General features: G+C 49.2%; 1 long non-coding RNA gene across 3 annotated transcripts; it reads right to left on the bottom strand.

The window, feature by feature from the left end:
- Positions 1-7,310: 7,310 nt before the first annotated feature.
- Positions 7,311-16,633, bottom strand: LOC118670649. Of its 3 annotated transcripts, none has more exons than XR_004972417.1 (5): positions 15,189-16,633; positions 13,201-13,237; positions 9,225-9,304; positions 8,163-8,421; positions 7,311-8,053 (listed from the first exon to the last, which is right to left on the bottom strand). It is a non-coding gene; the product is annotated as an uncharacterized LOC118670649 (long non-coding RNA). The 3 variants fall into 3 exon arrangements; XR_004972419.1 differs by lacking the exon at positions 15,189-16,633 and adding an exon at positions 13,983-14,361; XR_004972418.1 differs by lacking the exon at positions 15,189-16,633 and adding an exon at positions 13,987-14,361.
- Between the last annotated feature and the right edge of the window lie 1,197 nt (positions 16,634-17,830).

The following is a 17,830-nucleotide window of genomic DNA, read 5'->3' as shown; positions in this document are numbered from 1 at the left end:
CTAACATTAAAAACCCCATTTAGCGCCTCTGATGTGGCGTGGAATAGGTGTCGCGTCATTTTACCTCCATTTGTTTAGCTCTCCTTTGGCAAATGTCAAGCCCAAGTCTGTGTATTTGGACTGCGGTGGATCGAGCGAGGCCAGCGGCTTCCCGACGGGCTTTCCGTCTGCTGACAGCACCTCGCCGACCTTCACTCCACCAGGAACCGTGACTCCTGGGAGCATCGACTCAATATGGCTTCTGGTTGCTTTCTTCTCTTCAAGATAAATATCAGAGGTCAGCCAACACAGACTCCTGCTCCAGAGCTCGCCCCGGGAGCAAACTCAGCTGAAGGTCTGGAGCATTTAAACTGAACACAGACTAAAAATACTTCCATGTTTGGTCACTTCAAACGCATGATCTTTCCAGGGCTGTGCCTCATTCATTCATTCCCTTCTCATCAATGACTTGCCTTTGGCCAAGAAATCATCATTGGTGATCCCTTTTCCAACACATGGGTGGGAGGCAGGGAGGAAGGAAAACAAAATTGGTTTCTTTTTTTTTTTCCAGTTACATTCCATTTTACAAACAAATTGAGCACCTGCTAACGGCCAGGTATTCTGCTTGGTACTAGGGATAAAGGGACTAGGAATGACAGTCAAGTGAAGGAGACAGACCAGTTGACTCTCAGTGATGAGAAGTGAGCAAGGACACAAAGCATCAGAGAGCCCTGATGTGCAAGTGGGAGAGTCAGGGAAGGCTTCCTGGAGGCGGTGACAGCACCTCACCGACCTTCACTCCACCAGGACTTACTCTAAGTCCTGAAGATTGAAAAGGAGTTCCCCAAGCAAATTGGTGAGAAGGAGATGAAGATGCGGGCAGAGAACAGCTTTTGCAAAGGTTCGGAGGCAAGTACATGGTGTGACTTATATTGCATGCAACTTATTTTTAAATATTTTAGCCTAGACAGTTCATTTTACATCCTAGGAGCAATTTGTTAACATCTGAAGCACTCTGATCAGGAATACACATTCCAGAGTGTTTTCTAAGCTTCTAATGAGAGCTTCAACAATCTTTTTTTTCAGCTTTATTACTATTATTGACTTATATATGTAAGTTTAAGGCGTACTGTGTGATCGCTTGATACATATATGTTGCAAAATGATTACCACAATAAAGTTAGGTAACACCTCGTCCCCTCACATCATTACTATTTTGTGTGTGCTGATAAAATTTAGTCTACTCTTTTAACAACTTTCAGGTTTTTGATGCAGTACTGTTGCAGTCACCATGCTGGACAGTGGACCCTCAGAACTTCATCTTATACTGGGGGTTTGTACCCTTTGAACAACAACTTCCCGTTTCCCTCACCCACCCACCTCCAGCCCCTGACAACCACTATTCTATGCTCTGTTTCTATGAGTTCTGCTTTCTTAGATTCCTCATATAACGGAGAGCATACAGTATTTGTCTTTCCCTAATTTATTACACTTAACATAATGCCCTTAAGGTACATCTATGTTGACACAAAGTTAGGCTTTCCTTTTTATGGTTAAACTAGAGGCCTGGTGCACAAAATTATTGCACTGGTGGGGGGGGATCCCTCAGCCTGGCCCACACCTTCTCACAGTCCAGGAGCCCTCTGGGGATGTCTAACTGATGGCTTAGGCCTGCTCCCCATGGGAAGTGGGCCTAAGCTGGCAGCTGGACATCCTTAGCGCTGCCACGGAGGCGGGAGAGGCTCTCACCACCGCTACTGCGCTCACCAGCCGTGAGCCCGGCTTCTGGCTGAGCAGCACTCCCCCTGTGGGAGCACACTGCCCACCAGGGAGCAGCTCTTACGTTGAGCATCTGCCCCCTGGTGGTCAGTGCACATCATAACGATCGGTCATTCATCGTTCAGTCAATTTGCATATTAGCCTTTTATTATATACATCACATTTTCCTTATCTATTCATCCACTGATGGTGGACAATTATGTTGTGTCCATGTCTTGACTACTGCAGTGAATGTGGAGGTACAACTATCTCTCTGAAATGGTGATTTCATTTTATTTGAATACCCAGAAGGGAGATTGCTGGATCATATGGTAGTTATAGTTTTAATTTTATGAGGAACTTACACACTGTTTTCCATATATTTGCTACACCCATCCACGGAGCATAAGGATATTTCCTTTTCCATACTTTCTTGCCAACATTTGTCTTTTGCCTTTTTTATAATAGCCATTCTCACAAGTCTGAGGTGCTAGTTCATCATGGTTTGATTTGCATTCCCCTGATGTTTAATGATGTTGGGCATCTTTTTGTGTATCTGTTGGCCATTTGTATGTCTTCACTGGAAAAATGTTTAAGTCCTTTGTCCGTTTTTAATTGGACTGTTTGTTTTTCTATTGCGTGATATGAGTTCCTTATATATTTTAGATATTAACACTTTATCAGATAGGTGGTTTTCAAATATTTCTCCCATTTCCCAGGTTGCTTTGTATTTTGCTGAGTGTTTCTTTTGTTGTGCAAAAACAAAAAAAACAAAAGGCTTTTTAGTTTGATATAGTTCCACTTGTTTAGTTTTGCTTGCACCATTGGTGTTATATCTAAAATATCTTTCCCAAGACCAATGTCAAAGAGCGTTTCCCTATGTTTTCTTCTAGTAGTTTTACAGGTGGGGCCTTACATGACAGTCTCTAATCCATTTTAAGTTAATTTTTGTGAGTGATGTAAGATTGGGGTCTAATTTTATTCTTCTGTGTATGGGCATCCAGTTTTCCTAATACCATTAATATATCTATTTGATTTCACAGAGGAAGGGAGAGTGGGAGAGAGAGATAGAAACATCAATGATGAGAGAGAATCATTGATCGGCTGCTTCCTGTACACCCCCTATTAGGGATTGAGCCCGCAACCCAGGCATGTGCCCCTGACTGGAATTGAACCCAGGACCTCTCAGTCTGCAGGCTGACGTGCTATCCACTGAGCCAAACCAGCTAGGGCCTAACACCATTTATTAAAGAGACTATCTTTTCCCCCATTGGATATTTTTAACTTCCTTGTCAAATATTAATTGACCATAGATGTGTGTGACCATATATATATTCTGGTAGAGCTTCAGCAATCTTTTTCTTTCATTGGCACTAGAGGGTTTGTTCATTGGTATAATGGGTTTAGAAATGATTTTTCATTTGTAAAATCAATGGTGCAAAAGATATGTGGATAGTCAGAAATATGATACAAGCCCTCTCTGCTTCCATAAACAGAGTGTAAGAATTCTGGAGGCTCAGTAGCTTGCACCCTTTATTGTAGCCCACCACTCCTGAGACTCCACCTGACCTCTGTGCCGCCCCGAGCCGAGGAGGCTGCGGCCTGATTCTGACTAGGGGCTCGGATGAATGCTGCCACTACAATATCCTCTGTCCCGTGATGCCAAGTGTGGGTCAGACAGAGAGCAAAGATGTCATCAGACAGAAAAAAAGACCGTGCCTTATTTACAGCGCCTGCTTATTCGTGTTTGTATGTGCAGCAGAATTGGTCCTGGGTCTCACTTTCAATGCAAAGGAACACCCCCTTAGTTGGACGGCTGTGGTAGATGAGACCGATAGTCCTCCCTCCCCTTAGCTGCGGAAGGCGGTAGCTACCCTGCACGAAGAACCGAATGATTCTAAGCCACCAGCTTGGCTCGGGTCCATTTGCCGCAGCATGGTGCCTTGGTTTGTTTTTAACAGTGCTAGCCATCCTTCCCCACCGCCCCAGGGAGGGAGTTAGTCAAGATGGTGCGACTCAACTGAGCAGCAGGAAGAATGAATCCCGTGGAAAGAAGCCCAAGTCCCACCAGGAAGACAATACCAGTTCTGACCAGTCAGGGTGATGCAATGACAACAGTGAGATGACCAGTTGGCAAGGGGGAGAGCTGAGAGCAGGATGGAAAGGGGAGTGAGGCACAGGTTAGGAGGAGTGAGTCAGGACGGAGCCTGTGACCAGCAGGGGATTGCCAGAGTTTATCTTTTTTTGCTCTTTTTGAAAATTCCAACTTGAAAATTCCTATTGAAGACCTTCTATTGGTCTGGATGAGATAACGATCCCATCCCTAATGAATATGGCTTCGATGGGGAAGGGAAATTATAATTACTGTCTGCCACGAGCATAAGGCACCATCAACATTGATGAAAATGGGTGTCCCTAGATAATCTACCAAAGTTCTAGCCATGAATACTAGTCCAAATAACGCCCTCCCCCTCTCCCAGCCAGCTAACCCTTAGCAGTATGGTACAGGAGTTAAGCCCCCAGGCTCTGGAGCCAGAGAGATGTAGCTTCAAATCCCCACTTCCCCAGTTACATTAGTTGTGAGGCCTTGGGCAATGTGCCTAACCCCAGTGACTCAGTTTCCTAATCTGTAAAATGGGGAGGAAAAGATAATAATACCTCCGTGAAACTTAAAGGAGACAGGCAGCGAGAGCACTTAGAACCCAGCCCGGCTCCGATGGGAGCTCTGCCAGCTCTTCCTGCTCCCAGCAGCCCCGCGGGAGTGGGCAGCCTTCAGGAGGCAGCAGGGCCTCGGGCCACTGCCTGTTGCCAACAGAATGAGATCAGGTTAATGAGAGGAACAGACTGACCTGATTCACAGAACTCCAGTGAAGTGACCCATCTGACACCCCGGAGGAGACGGTGCCAGGGAGAGGAATTGCTTGGCATGTGATGCTTTCCAAAAGCAGGGATGAGGGGTCCTTTCAAAGCACCAGGTCTCTCCGCCGTGGAGGGCTTCTGGGAGAGAGGCACTTCTCCAGCTCTACGGTGCTATTGCCCCCCGCCTTGTGGGTCACAGCCTGCAATCATCCCCTTTATGAAATAACTAGAGGCCTGGTGCACAACACTCATGCACTGTGGGGGAGGAGGGCTCCCTCAGCCCAGCCTGTGCCCTTTCGGGATAATTAAGGGGCCCCTGTAAAGAGAATCTGGGATAATTACCTGACTCTTTAAGCTGCCCGGTGGAAACCAGGAGGCCGATTCACTCCAGTGGCTGCATATTCAGGCTTCTGGAAGCAGCAAGTGGAGTCTCACTTTGTGGGGGCTCAGACTCACGTGGGGGGGGAGGGGGGAGGGTTTGAAGGCTCCAGCCAGGCCTCCTCCCCTTCCTGTGCGGCAGGAGTTCACTTGGTCTTTAACACGGAGCAGAAGAAAGGGCCAGGGACTAGCTGGGCCAGGAGTCAGCTCATCGGTAGCCTCGACGGAGGCGTTGAAATGAAGCGAGTTGAAAGCGTATTAGTTGAAATGAGACGTTGCATCGAGGAGGGGCGGTGTTGAGGGGGGAAGCAAATGTAGTCATTCTGTGATGGGGCCTAATTTGATAATGAATGAGGAAGTTGTCGGTAAAATCTTGAGCGAGTCCCAAAAAATGAAGAAATCCGTCTTGATGAAGGAGGACCCAGGAGGAAGAGGTACTGGAACCAGACAGCTCACCAGCAAGCTCCCCGTGGTAAGTTGGGGCCTTCTTTCTGCCCCAGCTGTTTTGTGTTGACTTGCCCAGACCCACTGCCTCTCCTAATGGAGATCCAGGGAAGGAGAGGGAGCCTTGCAGGGGGTTGTGAAGCACACGCGTGTTTCCTTCTGCTTCTCCGAAGGGCAGGCCATGCCTCTCCCAGGCTCCTCGGGAATAGGGGGGGAGACACAAGCCTACCCGGCTCCCTGGGGGCCAGCCAGGCTCCTGCTGTTGTCAGGCCCCAGGGCTGTGCCGACTCCCAGGGCCGGAAAGGGAGTCCTCGGGCCAGGTCCTGCAAGGGCGCCCGCAGCACAGTGGCTAAGGCGCAGCTGGGGAGCCAGATGCCGGGGTTCAGCGTTCCACCTGGGGACACACGGTGCACGACCTCAGGCAGGCCGCTCAAGCTCTCGGATCTCCGGGCCCTCACGTGTACTCGGGACAGTAATTGTGCCTGCCTCGCCGGCCCTTAGGAGGCTGCAATGAGCCACCAGGTGTGAGGAGTTCGCAGCGCGGCCTGGCTCTGAAAGTCTGTTAGCTCTTCCCTAGTCCTTCGCTGTCCAGTGTGGTCACCACCGGCCACATGTGGCTGCTGAGCACCAGGCATGTGGCTGGTTTGGGTTGATAGGTGCCAAATACACGCAGATGCCAAAAACTTTTACAAGAAGAAGCAAGGAGAATATCCCATTGGTAGTTTTTATATCGATTTTATGTTGAGAGTGCCGAACCCTAATGAGGGCACTTGGGATATACTGGGTTAAATAAATATATGTTATTGAAATTCCTTTTACCTGCTCCTCTTAATTCTTTATTTTGGCCAAAAGCACATAACACAGAATCTTCAGCATTTAAGGGTGCTGCTTAGTATGTGCGGGATGGTCACACGTGTGACACAGACCTCCCGCACGTTTTCGTCTTGCAAATCGGAAACTCTATCCCCAGGAAGTAACAACTCCCTTTTCCTCTTCAGGCAGAGCTTGGCAACCACCATCCTACTTTATGCTTCTAAGAACCTGACTGCTTTAGATGCCTCATGTTAAGTGAAATCATCCAGTATTGGTCTTTTTTTTTTTTTTTAAGGAACTCTTTTTAAAAATATATTTTATTGATTTTTTTTTTACAGAGAGGAAGGGAGAAGGATAGAGAGTTAGAAACATCGATGAGAGAGAAACATCGATCAGCTGCCTCCTGCACACCCCCTCCTGGGGATGTGCCTGCAACCAAGGTACATGCCCTTGACCGGAATCGAACCTGGGACCTTTCAGTCCACAGGCCAACGCTCTGTCCACGGAGCCAAACCAGTCAAGGCCAGTATTCGTCTTTTTGTAACTGACTTGTTTTACTTAGCATGAAGTCCTCAAGGTTCACCCATGTGGTAGCATGTAGCAGGATTTCCTTCCTTTTTAAGGCTACCGAATATTCTGTCCTTTTTATTTTGTTAAGATGGCTACTAGAAAACTTAACATTTTCTTTGTAGCTTGAATGCATTTCTACTGGACGGTGCTAGTACAGAATCGGTCCTCTCACCCACATCAGCTCCCATCCTTCCTTAGAACAATTAATTTGCAACACCCTCTCCCCTCTCCTGAAATAAACGTTATAGATAATATAACTCATCTATATGCATAATTGTTAAAAGTCAATATAATGGCCTACCTGTAATAAAAAGATAAAGGAAAAAAATCTATAGTTTAAAATGTATTTCAACTTATGACTAGACACGAGTGCTTGAAGACAAAATAATCAGATGCTTGAATACATTTGCAGAGTCACCATTAATGGGCTATTAATGCAGAGTAATAACTCAAATTCTACGAATACTATTGCTTTCAGAGATGTGATTTTCTGAAATGAAACAACTCAGTCAAGTTCCAACAAAACAAAAGTTGTACAACATTTTTGTTTATATGGTTACATTCTTGTGAAACTGAGTACTAAATGGAGAAAAACTATGTGTGTGTATATGGAAACGAGTTAGATTCTAGGTTCAGAGACTTACAGATTGTTCACTTAAATGAATATCCAGTGGGATAGTTAGAAATCGAGGAACCCAGAGTCATGGTTCATCGTTCAGAACTCTCCTGTGTGCTGCGGGACATCTTGTATTCCCATGTACCCTGGACGCCTGCTGAAGACCCGTGGTGTCCTCCAGTCACTGGGACAACCAAAAGCATCCATGTTCTGCCTCAGAGACAGCCGAGACCCCACTGAGAAGCAGCAATATTGTGTTGTGAGGACCACAGGGTGGGCCCATCCATGGCCTTCAGTACCTCAGCCTAAGGCTAGCCCATCAGTCCAGCACTGACCACTTTCCACGCAGACATGTCTGATTGAGCCAGCCCAGGGTACCTTGTGTCTTTGTCTGGGTACGGCTGTATCAGTACTCACACTGCGGTTCCGTCCCCAGGGCCCACTGGCTCTGGGAACTTTCCCTGCTCTGTCCATCCCTGACCATCCTTCCCTTTTTGGAGGTTCCGGAACAGCCATCGAGCACACAGCTGATGCGCTTCTCAGGTGGGAAGCTTTTCCCCTCGTGAAACGGTGAACCTTTCAGAGGCAGGGGCAGCGTCTTCTGCTTCTTCCCGCCCTCACAGGCCCATGACACCGCTATGCGAAGGGGTGCAAATAAAGGTGGCATGAATGAAGAATCAAGGGGAAAGTTAGCAGACAAGGGGAGAAATTTGGGATTGGGGGATAGAGAGGACTATGAACTCACTTTCTGAGCTGGCTTGGGCATGGTCCGGGTGGAAGGGCCCCAGGGAGGGGGCCCTACAGTTGCAGGGCGCCTCTTTCCTAAGGAGCTTTGTTCTCCTCAACGCACACGCTGGAATCACAGAAGGACGCATCATCCTCCCGGCAGATTTTGCCACAAATTATCAGAGAGAGATCAAAATTAGGTGCGGCCTCTTCCAACTGAAAAGTTGAAGACCACCTCCAAATGCCTTACAGAGATGGATTTTACCAGCCAGTGGTGCCTACCAAGAGCGGAGAGAAAATTGTTTGGCATAAAAATCCAAGTCCATTGGAGGCCCCTCCTAAAACATTTCTTTTTTTTTTTTTTTTTAAAGAAAAACAGCTCGTTCTGAAAGTTGTTTCTTCCAAATATAGAACCTACTTAAACAGAGTTTAACCTTTCTGAGGTTCAAGTTCATTTATTCTTTGCATATACAATTTCAGCAGCTCCTTTATGTCTAAGAACAAAGGTTTGTTAAAGAGAAACCATCTCAACGTCTCCTTGGACATCAAATAGTTCTTCAGAGGAAATGCTTTGATGAGTTAAGTGTAAATGAGTAAGAAACATACGGCTTGGGTTTCTCATCTAATGCACATAGTTTTGAGAATGAAGAGGGGAAAACCTTTTGGGGAAATATGGTTTGGATTTGGGTTCTGCCTACAACACAAACACTGATTAACTTAAAGAATATGGATTTTTTTTCCTTGGGTTGCATTCCCCACCTTCAGCCTGAAGCATTAGCAATCATTCTTTCTAAAGATTTAATGTCAGATTGTAAGGCGGGGGAGAATTTTTGATTAGGGAATTCACAGGTTACCAATGTTCAAGAACCAAATCATTTGGTGACAGACCCACTTCCCACCAGACTGGTTTTTAAGTGTTTTTCAGAAACATCTCTCTGTTGGCTAAAGCATCTCCCTAACCAGGAGGAGCCCGGAGCCCTGTGTCTGGGTGAACTGAAAACACGGCCTTCTGGTAACCAGGCTCAGTGGCTGGTCATCCCATTAAGAAGGTCTTTTCCTACCCGGGGGTAGATGACTTTACCGGCAGTGGCCTTGATGTGACAATAGGCATACACCAGGGAACCCAACTGAAGATCTTTTCTTTAGTCAGCACAAGCTTTCCTACAGCGGAGAGAAGGGATAAATGGCATTAGGGATGTGAAAGCAGTTGACAGTGGTAGTGGCACATGGAAGGTGCTCCCTATATGTTGGTTCTGTCTGAGAAAATCTAAAAATAGACCCCTATGACCTCTGAGGATGGGAACTGCTCATCCCACACAGCCCTGCTAAGGGCTGGGCCCGGCCAAAGGACCAGGCAGCCCTGATCCCCGGATGCGGTTTGCCAGGGCAGGAATGTCGGAGCAGGGATCTGAAGGCAGCCCAAACCCTGGCGCTGGTGCAGTCAGCTGTGTGACCCCGGCCAAGTTACTTCACCACTCTGGGCCTCATTGTCTTTATTTTCCCTATATTTTTTCTAGAACATAAAAATTACTATCTTGACCATTTTTAAGTGTAGGATTCAGTAGTTTTCAATACATTCGTATATACCCATAATGATGCACACCATCTATCTCCAATAACATTTTTCATCTTGTAAAACTGAAGCTACATATCCACTAAACTACAACTCCCCATTTCTCTCTCCTCCACCAGCTTCCGGCAATTCCCATTCTACTTTCCAGCTCTGTGATTTTGACTACGCTCCTCATGTAAGTAGATTCATACAGACTTATTTCACTTAGCATAATATTCTCAAGGTGCATCATGTTGTGTCATATTGCAGAACTTCATTCCTTTTTTTTTTTTTAAATATATTTTATTGATTTTTTACAGAGAGGAAGGGAGAGAGATAGAGAGTTAGAAACATCGATGAGAGAGAAACATCGATCAGCTGCCTCCTGCACATCTCCTACTGGGGATGTGCCCGCAACCCAGGTACATGCCCTTGGCCGGAATCGAACCTAGGACCTTTCAGTCCGCAGGCCGACGCTCTATCCACTGAGCCAAACCGGTTTCGGCTTCATTCCTTTTTAAGGCTGAATAATATTCTGTTGTATGTAGACACCACATTTTGTTTATCCACCCATCTACCGATGGACACACGTTGTTTCTACGTTTTAGCTATTGCAAATAACGTTGCTGTGAATATACAAATCTCTTTGAGACCCTGCTTTCACTTCTTGTGGGTATCTACCCTGAAGTGGAATTCCTGGATCATAGGGTAATTCTATTTTTAATTTTTTTTGAAGAATCACCATACTGTTTTCCACAGCAGCTGCACCATGTTACATTCTCACCAGGGGTCCAGTTTTACCACATCCTCGCAGGCCAACAATTGTTATTTTGTTTTGCTTTGTTTTGCTTGAACAATAGCCATCCTAATGGGTGTGAGGGGAATCTTGGTGTCTTGACCTATGAACTGTAGGGGTTCGACCATAGGCTGGCCCTGAGCCACCGCCTCCAAATGTCTCCTAATTTCCCCTGTCTGCATGTGTGTGTGTGTTACAAGGTGAAGGTTACGTCATGCAGGCTCTTTGCAATCCAGGCCACAACTTCCTGCTTGAAGAGCTTGCGAGTCAGAAGCTGGGCTGCAGAAACAGCATCTGGGAGCAACTCTCCTTGGATCAGAGAGGAGGTGAAAATGTGCTAGCCTTTGTCACGCCCTCAGCCTCTTTAAATACAGCCCAGCCTTCTGGTTCCGTCAGCGGAAGGCACTGGTGGTCTGACTACGGGCGGTGATCTCGCAGGAGGACTGTGCAGCCCATGACTCATCCTTTGGCCCAGGGAAGCCCCCGAGAAAGGTCGGGTTCACATCAGCACTTGCCTGGAAAAAGCGGAGGTTGCACAAGGGGGTGGCTTTCTTAAGGAAACGCCTTTTCAAAGAACACATCGCGCTTTGTTCCGGGGATAAGATATTTTCCTCGATGGTCTGCCACTGTTTGGGAAGCTGGTGGCGAGCAGATGCGAGAGGAAAGAACGTTTGCGTTCAAAGCAAACACAGTTCCCCAAGCAAAGCTGGTCCCGGCAGGATCCCGGGAGCAGGATGACAGGCAATTATTTCAGTTTGGGGAGACACCAGTGGAAGTGCTTGCTGGGGCTCCTTCCTTATGAAGAGCCGCTGGGCCTGCGTCCAGAGAAGGAAGAACATCTTCCCAAGACACGGGGCCCAGCCGCGTGGCCCAGCCAGAACCCCGTGAATGCTGCTGTCGCCACCTGAGAACCAGAGGGGCTGCGCTGCGTCTTGCCAGGAAGGAAGCAGCTGACACGGGACCAGGAACTCCTCTGTGAACTGTCACATCCGATGCAGCAGACCCGGCAGATCCTTCTGGGAGAGACCCCCAGGGCTGGAGCCAGGGGCCTGCCGAGCAGAGCTCCTGGGTGCTGCTCCTCTGGGACCTGGCTGAGCGCCCACTTGCAATGCCCGCTGGGGACAGGCTGTCCGGGCAGGAGGTGACAGAGTCACAGAGGCCAAAGAGCGGGGGGCGGGGGGCTGGGGACGGGGGGCTGAGAACACCACTCTTTCCCGTTGGTGCAGTTTCTGGGACTCTCCCTGATGAGTTAGCTGGACCTGGCAGTGATGGCTACGGAGGCCCCAGAGGAGGGAAGGAGGTGCCAGAGGTGAGCGGGGCTCCACTGGGGGCAAGAGCTGGGTGTGGAGGAGGCTGTTGGAGGCGTGAATGTCCAATAGGATCCCCCTTCCTGGCACAGTGCTGTGCTGTGGGAATGACTCTCAGACACGGTGCCCCCTGGCCTCCCACGCCGGCCACTGCTGCTGCGGGTTGGGAACTGACCAGACGTGCCAGGGCCGAGTGGCCAGCTGCTCACTGCCCTGAGGCAAGAACTGGAATCGTGGTGCCCGAGGGCTGATGGGACTCCAGTGTAGGCCAGATCCCTAAGTCCTTCGAGAGCGTGGACGGGGTGAAATGAGGCTCAAGGGGGCATCCTGCTGGCATTGGATCTCAGGGTCTGAGCAATTAATTGGAAGAATTTGAGATGTGGCTTATTTGATCCTCCAGGTGAAGGCAGAGGCAGATTTACCGTGCGGTTGGTGAAATTGATGCTTTGAGTCCCCCTTCACTAGCCGGGGCGTCTTCCAAGCCCACAGCTGCCTAGCGTTGGGGTCACGTGGCATTTACTTTGGTCAAGTTTGAGAGGTAAGCATTTTTATATTCTTTTTCTTAGAAAGAACCTCTAGAACAGGGGTGGGCAAACTTTTTGACTCGAGGGCCACAATGGGTTCTTAAACTGGACCAGAGGGCTGGAACAAAAGCATGGATGGAGTGTTTGTGTGAACTAATATAAATTCAAAGTAAACATCATTACATAAAAGGGTACGGTCTTTTTTTTTTTTTTTTAGTTTTATTCATTTCAAACGGGCCGGCCCGCGGGCCGTAGTTTGCCCACGGCTGCTCTAGAATGATGAACCAAATGGAGGGCTCCACAAAACCTGGAGTTTTGAGTTGCACCCATGAACCGGCATCCACAAGCAGAAGACGGGAGCGTTCTTGGGGCTCAGGCAGCACCAAAGCAGGCGCTGGGGGGAGGGGAGTGGGGGCCTCTGCGCCTGCCCCAGCCCTCGTGCTGGGAATGAAGAAGTGGTCTCAGTCCTCACCATCAAGGAATGGATGCTCTCAGAAACTTGGAAATAATTCCCTGACTAACACTCCAAAGGGGCGCGATCCATTTCCACTACTGATGGAGGTCTATTGACTCTCAGGCAGAGGGATCGAGATTAAATTGCACAAAATAGATGCAGAGACATAGAACCTGGAAGAGACGGACACATTTCAGAGGGAAGGCGGGGGTAGGGGGTCCGGGGGGGGAGAGATTAACCAGGGAATTTATATGCACACATGCATAGCCCATGGACACAGACAATAGTGTGGTCAAAGCCTGGGGGGGGGGGGGGAGGGGTCAATGAGGAAAAAAAACAACAACAGAAAACAAAGGGGACATCTGTAATACTTTCAACAATAAAGATAAATTTTAAAAAATATAGCAGTCTGGAATTAGATTACCTGAGTCTTTAACTTGTCAAACTTCTCATTTCCCCATCTGTAATATGAAACAACACCAGTGAACTTCTTTTGAGGAATAAATTGGATAATTTTCCAAAAGCATGGTGCTGGGCACATAATTAATCTACATTTAGTCTACCTAAATATGATTTTTCCTTCTTCTGGTCTGAGCAGCTGGATATTAAAGGATTTCTTAAACACAACTAATTGTAATAATTTTTTAAAAATCAAGGTTTGGCTCAGTGGATGGAGCGTCGGCCTGCGGACTGAAGGGTCCTGGGTTCCATTCTGGTCAAGGGTACATGCCCAGGTTGCCGGCTCAATCCCCAGTAGGGGACGTGCAGGAGGCAGCCGATCAATCTCTCTCATCATTGATGTTTCTATCTCTCTCTCCCTCTCCCTTCCTTTCTACAATCAATTTTATATATATATATATACATATATATATATATATATTTTTTTTTTTTTAAATCAAGGTTGGAGTAGGACAAATGGGAAAGGCCTCGGTGGCGAGTCCTGGTGTGAAATGAACCTTCGTCTCTGACCTGGGGGCAGCTTTGTTGCACCCACTGGGGGTGAGTGCATGACGCCGCGGCAGCCGCTGAGGGGCACTGTGCTGACTCCACTGTCCTAAGCTTAAAAGGCAACTCGGCTGTTCGCCGCGACGTTACCTGGAAACCCAGCGACGATGCAAGTTCCTTCACCTGCCAACTAGCACATTTCGGAGCAGCCGCTACCCAAGCACTCTGGTTTTGTCATTTCCTTTTATAAGTTAAATGTACAAACCTCAGTCCAATCCAAGGCTGGCTGTATGATTCAGGATTCTGCAGGGAAATAGAACCGATAGGATACACACGCATACAAAATGCAGGGGTTAGGGGTGCGCTGACGCCCTGCACAGTGGGAAAGCCACTGATAACTCCCCCAAAGCTTAACACCTAATAGCCTGCTGTTGACCAAAAGCCTTACTGATAAAAGAGTCAATTAACACATATGTTGTATTATATTCTGTATGTATTATATATGTATTATATTCTGTATTCTTACAGCAAAGAATAGAGAAAGATATTAGAAAAATCATAAGGAAATTACATTTACTGTATTTATTTTATTTACTCCTTTATTTTTGTTGTTGTTAATCCTCACCCAAGGATATTTTCCCATTGATTTTTTTTTTTTTTTTTTTTTAGGGAGAGTGAAAGAGAGAGGGAAAGACAGAGAGAAACATTGATGTAAGAGAAACACATCAATTGGTTGCCTCCTGCATGAGCCCTGACCAGGGCCCGGGCTGGGGAGCAGTCTGCAACCAAGGTACATGCCCTTGACCGGAATCGAACACAGGACCCTTTGGTCCACAGGCCTACGCTCCATCTACTGAGCCAAACTGACTAGGGCTACCGTATTTATTTTTTTTAAATCCTTGTGTAAGTGGACCTGTGCTGTTCAAACTCATGCTGTTCAAGGGCCAACTGTACACACACACACACACACACACACACACACACACACAGGGTCAGCTGTCCATACGTGCTCACACACAGTTCCTATATGGGTTTGTGACAGGAATTAGCTCACACAGTAACAGAGGCGGGGAGGGCCCAGTCTGCTGTCTTTGTGATGGCGAACTGGGGTGGCTGATGGTGAATTCAGTTTGAGTCAAAGGCCTGAGCACTGGGGGAGGGGGCGGTGGTGGGAAGCCCTAGCTGAGTTTGGAAGCCTGAGAACTGCGAGCTACCACGTCTGAGGGCAGGAGAAGGTAGATGCCTCAGCTCGACAGGACAAATCCACCTCCATCCTTTTGTTCTGTTCAGGCTGTCAATGCACTGGGTGATGCCCACCACATGGCATGCTTTAGCCTTCTGATTCAAATGCCAATCTCTTCCTGCGACACCCACAGAAACCCCCAGAGGGGATGCTGTTCTAGCTGATGGGCATCCTTGAGCCGGGCCCAGTGGACACACAAAACGAGACATCGCTCTGCGGTGTACCTGTCCCGTGGCCATCCCTTCTGGCTTATCTTTGCTGTTGACAGTATTCAGATGCGCATACACAGAACCTCTTGGCAGAGACTCCACACTGAAGAATGGACCTGCAGCTGACGTTCCACCTCCCCTCGACGTCTCCGAGCCTCTCCTCCACGCCCTCTGGGTGGCCTGGCTTCCAAAGAAAACATCAGGAAGACATGAGGGCGAGTGCAGGAGTGACTAGGTGCTTGGGAGCGTAGATATGTCTGTGGGTGGACACGTGTGTGATTGCAAGCATCATATTCGCACACACTGCTCCACGGTCAGCATACTTGCTAACCACACAAAGGAAAACACCTCGACTTTAATAGATGCTTGGTCCGTTCGAACAGCAGCTGGGGAAGTCTGAGACGCGGGGTGTTTTTTCAGCTTGCACCCATCATCGGGAACTGGGCGAGGCTGGGCCGAAAGGGGGAAATGCTGAGCAGCAGCACAGGGATCCCGGGCATTGGATTCCATGGTGGGAGAAGGCGGCCGGAATTCACGCGGCGACCAGCGGCCGCTTCTGCCCAGCTTGTGAAATCTAAGCCGGGCTGGCCCACCCCTGGAATACAGGCTCAAACCCATGCGGCTGCTTGGTCTCCGGAGACTCTGGCTGTCCTGCTTGCGGCAGCAGCAACAAGTCCCCGTTAGTGAGCAGAACCTTGCCTGGGAAAAGGGACAGGAAGGGGATTTCAAAAATAGACAGGAAAGCCTCCTCCTGGGAAGTTAAGGCTTTAGGGAGGGTCTAGCAGAGGGAGATCACCAGGGCCCGGCTTGCAGGGGAGCCAGACCACGTGGGCAGGCTGGGGAGGACGCAGACGTCACCGTCACCTGCTGTCCCATCCCTCCCGGCGAAGAGTGGCACTTCAAACTATTTGGCAGCGAGTCATCAGAAAAATGCTAATTTTCGTTTGGGAAAAAACGGCATCTCCGTGGGACGTTTCACCCCCGTTATCTGCTCTCCCTGGAACTACGGTGGTGGGAGAAGCCAGCCCCTTAGAAATGAAAGCCATATGCACACCATATTTAAAAGCCAACGACCGGGCCATTACAGTATTGCTGACCTTAGGAATTTGGTATTTATGATTTACATTCTTTCCCAGACTCCGCTGTTTTTCAGCAGTGAAGAGCGGAGGTTTATGGCCTCGCCAGATCGTAAAGCAGATTCCTGAGGGCAGGGGGAGCGCTCCAGGCAGGAGGCCTTGCCTTGGAGTTTGCAGGATGCATCAGGACACCAGGAAAGGAACCGCGTGGAGAGACAGGACCCTGCTTCTGGGAGCGAGAGGCACCGCCGCCTGACAGGCATCCCTCCCCCCAGCAGCAGCCATCGCACCCGGGCCCACATCTGGAGCTGGCTCGGAGGCGTGGCGTCCCTCACACGGCCAGCGCCGGGACCTGAGTCCTCTGGCCCCTTCCGAAGGCAGGGAGGCGGGACCTGAGTCCTCTGGCCCCTTCCGAAGGCAGGGAGGCGGGGGCATGCTTTGCTGAGGCCGAGGCGGCGCGACTCGATCCCACAGGAGGTGAGATGGGTGCGCAGGAGTCCAGGAGCCTGGAGTGAGCCTTAGGCTCCGGCTCCCCGACGCCCCCTGGTGGCTGCGTGCTCTCGTTCACCTGCTTAACCTCGAAGCCTCCAGGCCTTGGAAAAGGGGGTACCACAGCAAACTCGCAGGACTCAGGAACACACATGGGGCTGCCCGCGTGGCTCAGTGGTTCCCGGTGAGGGCACGTGCCCAGGCTGCCAGCTTGGTCCTCAGTGTGGAGCCTGCAGGAGGCAGGCATCACTGTTTCTCATCACGTGTTTCTACCTCTCCCTCTCTGAAATCAATAAAAATATTAAAAATATATTTTCTTAAAAAGGAGAGAAAAAAGAATACACATTCGGTGCTGGACACGCGGTGGGCGGGGCTGTGTGAGGGGCGCCCTTGCCCCTGGAAATGAAATGCTGCTTCGCTGTTGCCCTCCAGGGAAGCCAGTGCTAATGTGGCCACTGGGAAGATTCCGGGGAGGGTCCCAGAGCCCCCTCCGGTCTCTCAAAGGTTCCCGGTGCTGTGCAAGCTTTCATCTGGAAGATTCGCTTGCAGTGACCCTGGTGAACCCCTCCCCCCGCTTCTGGTCTGGATGTCATTCACTCAGAGGGTGGGGATCCTAAACATTTTTAAAGCAGGGCTTTCTTGCCCTGCCGGTTTGGCTCAGTGGATAGAGCACCGGCCCACGGACCCAAGGGTCCTGGGTTTGATTCGGGTCAAGGGCACATGCCCAGGTTGCGGGCTCGATCCCCAGTAGGGGGCGTGCAGGAGTCAGCCGATCAGTGATTCTCATCATTGTTTCTCTCTCTCCCTCTCTCAAATCAATAAAAATGTTAGAAAAAAAAGTGGAGCTTTCTTAAGCCTTCCCCAGGTCGCACTGTGAAATCCAGCACCTCGCCAGGCCGGGCCACGCTGTAGGCGGCTGGATTGCCGAGAACGGGCGGACACAGCTGTCGGTTGAGCAGGCGCAGGTCTGCCACCCAGGGCTGCCCATGTGGACTGACGAGCCCCCTGCCGGCGACTCCACACTGTCATTACGGCTATTGTGTGTCTGCTTCAGACATGAAAACGCACCATTTTGGTTCTTCAGTCTCAAAA

Source organism: Myotis myotis, unplaced genomic scaffold, assembly GCF_014108235.1.
Source record: "Myotis myotis isolate mMyoMyo1 unplaced genomic scaffold, mMyoMyo1.p scaffold_m19_p_16, whole genome shotgun sequence".
NCBI classification, from domain to species: domain Eukaryota; kingdom Metazoa; phylum Chordata; class Mammalia; order Chiroptera; family Vespertilionidae; genus Myotis; species Myotis myotis.
This window is presented reverse-complemented; position numbering and strand designations above follow the sequence as displayed.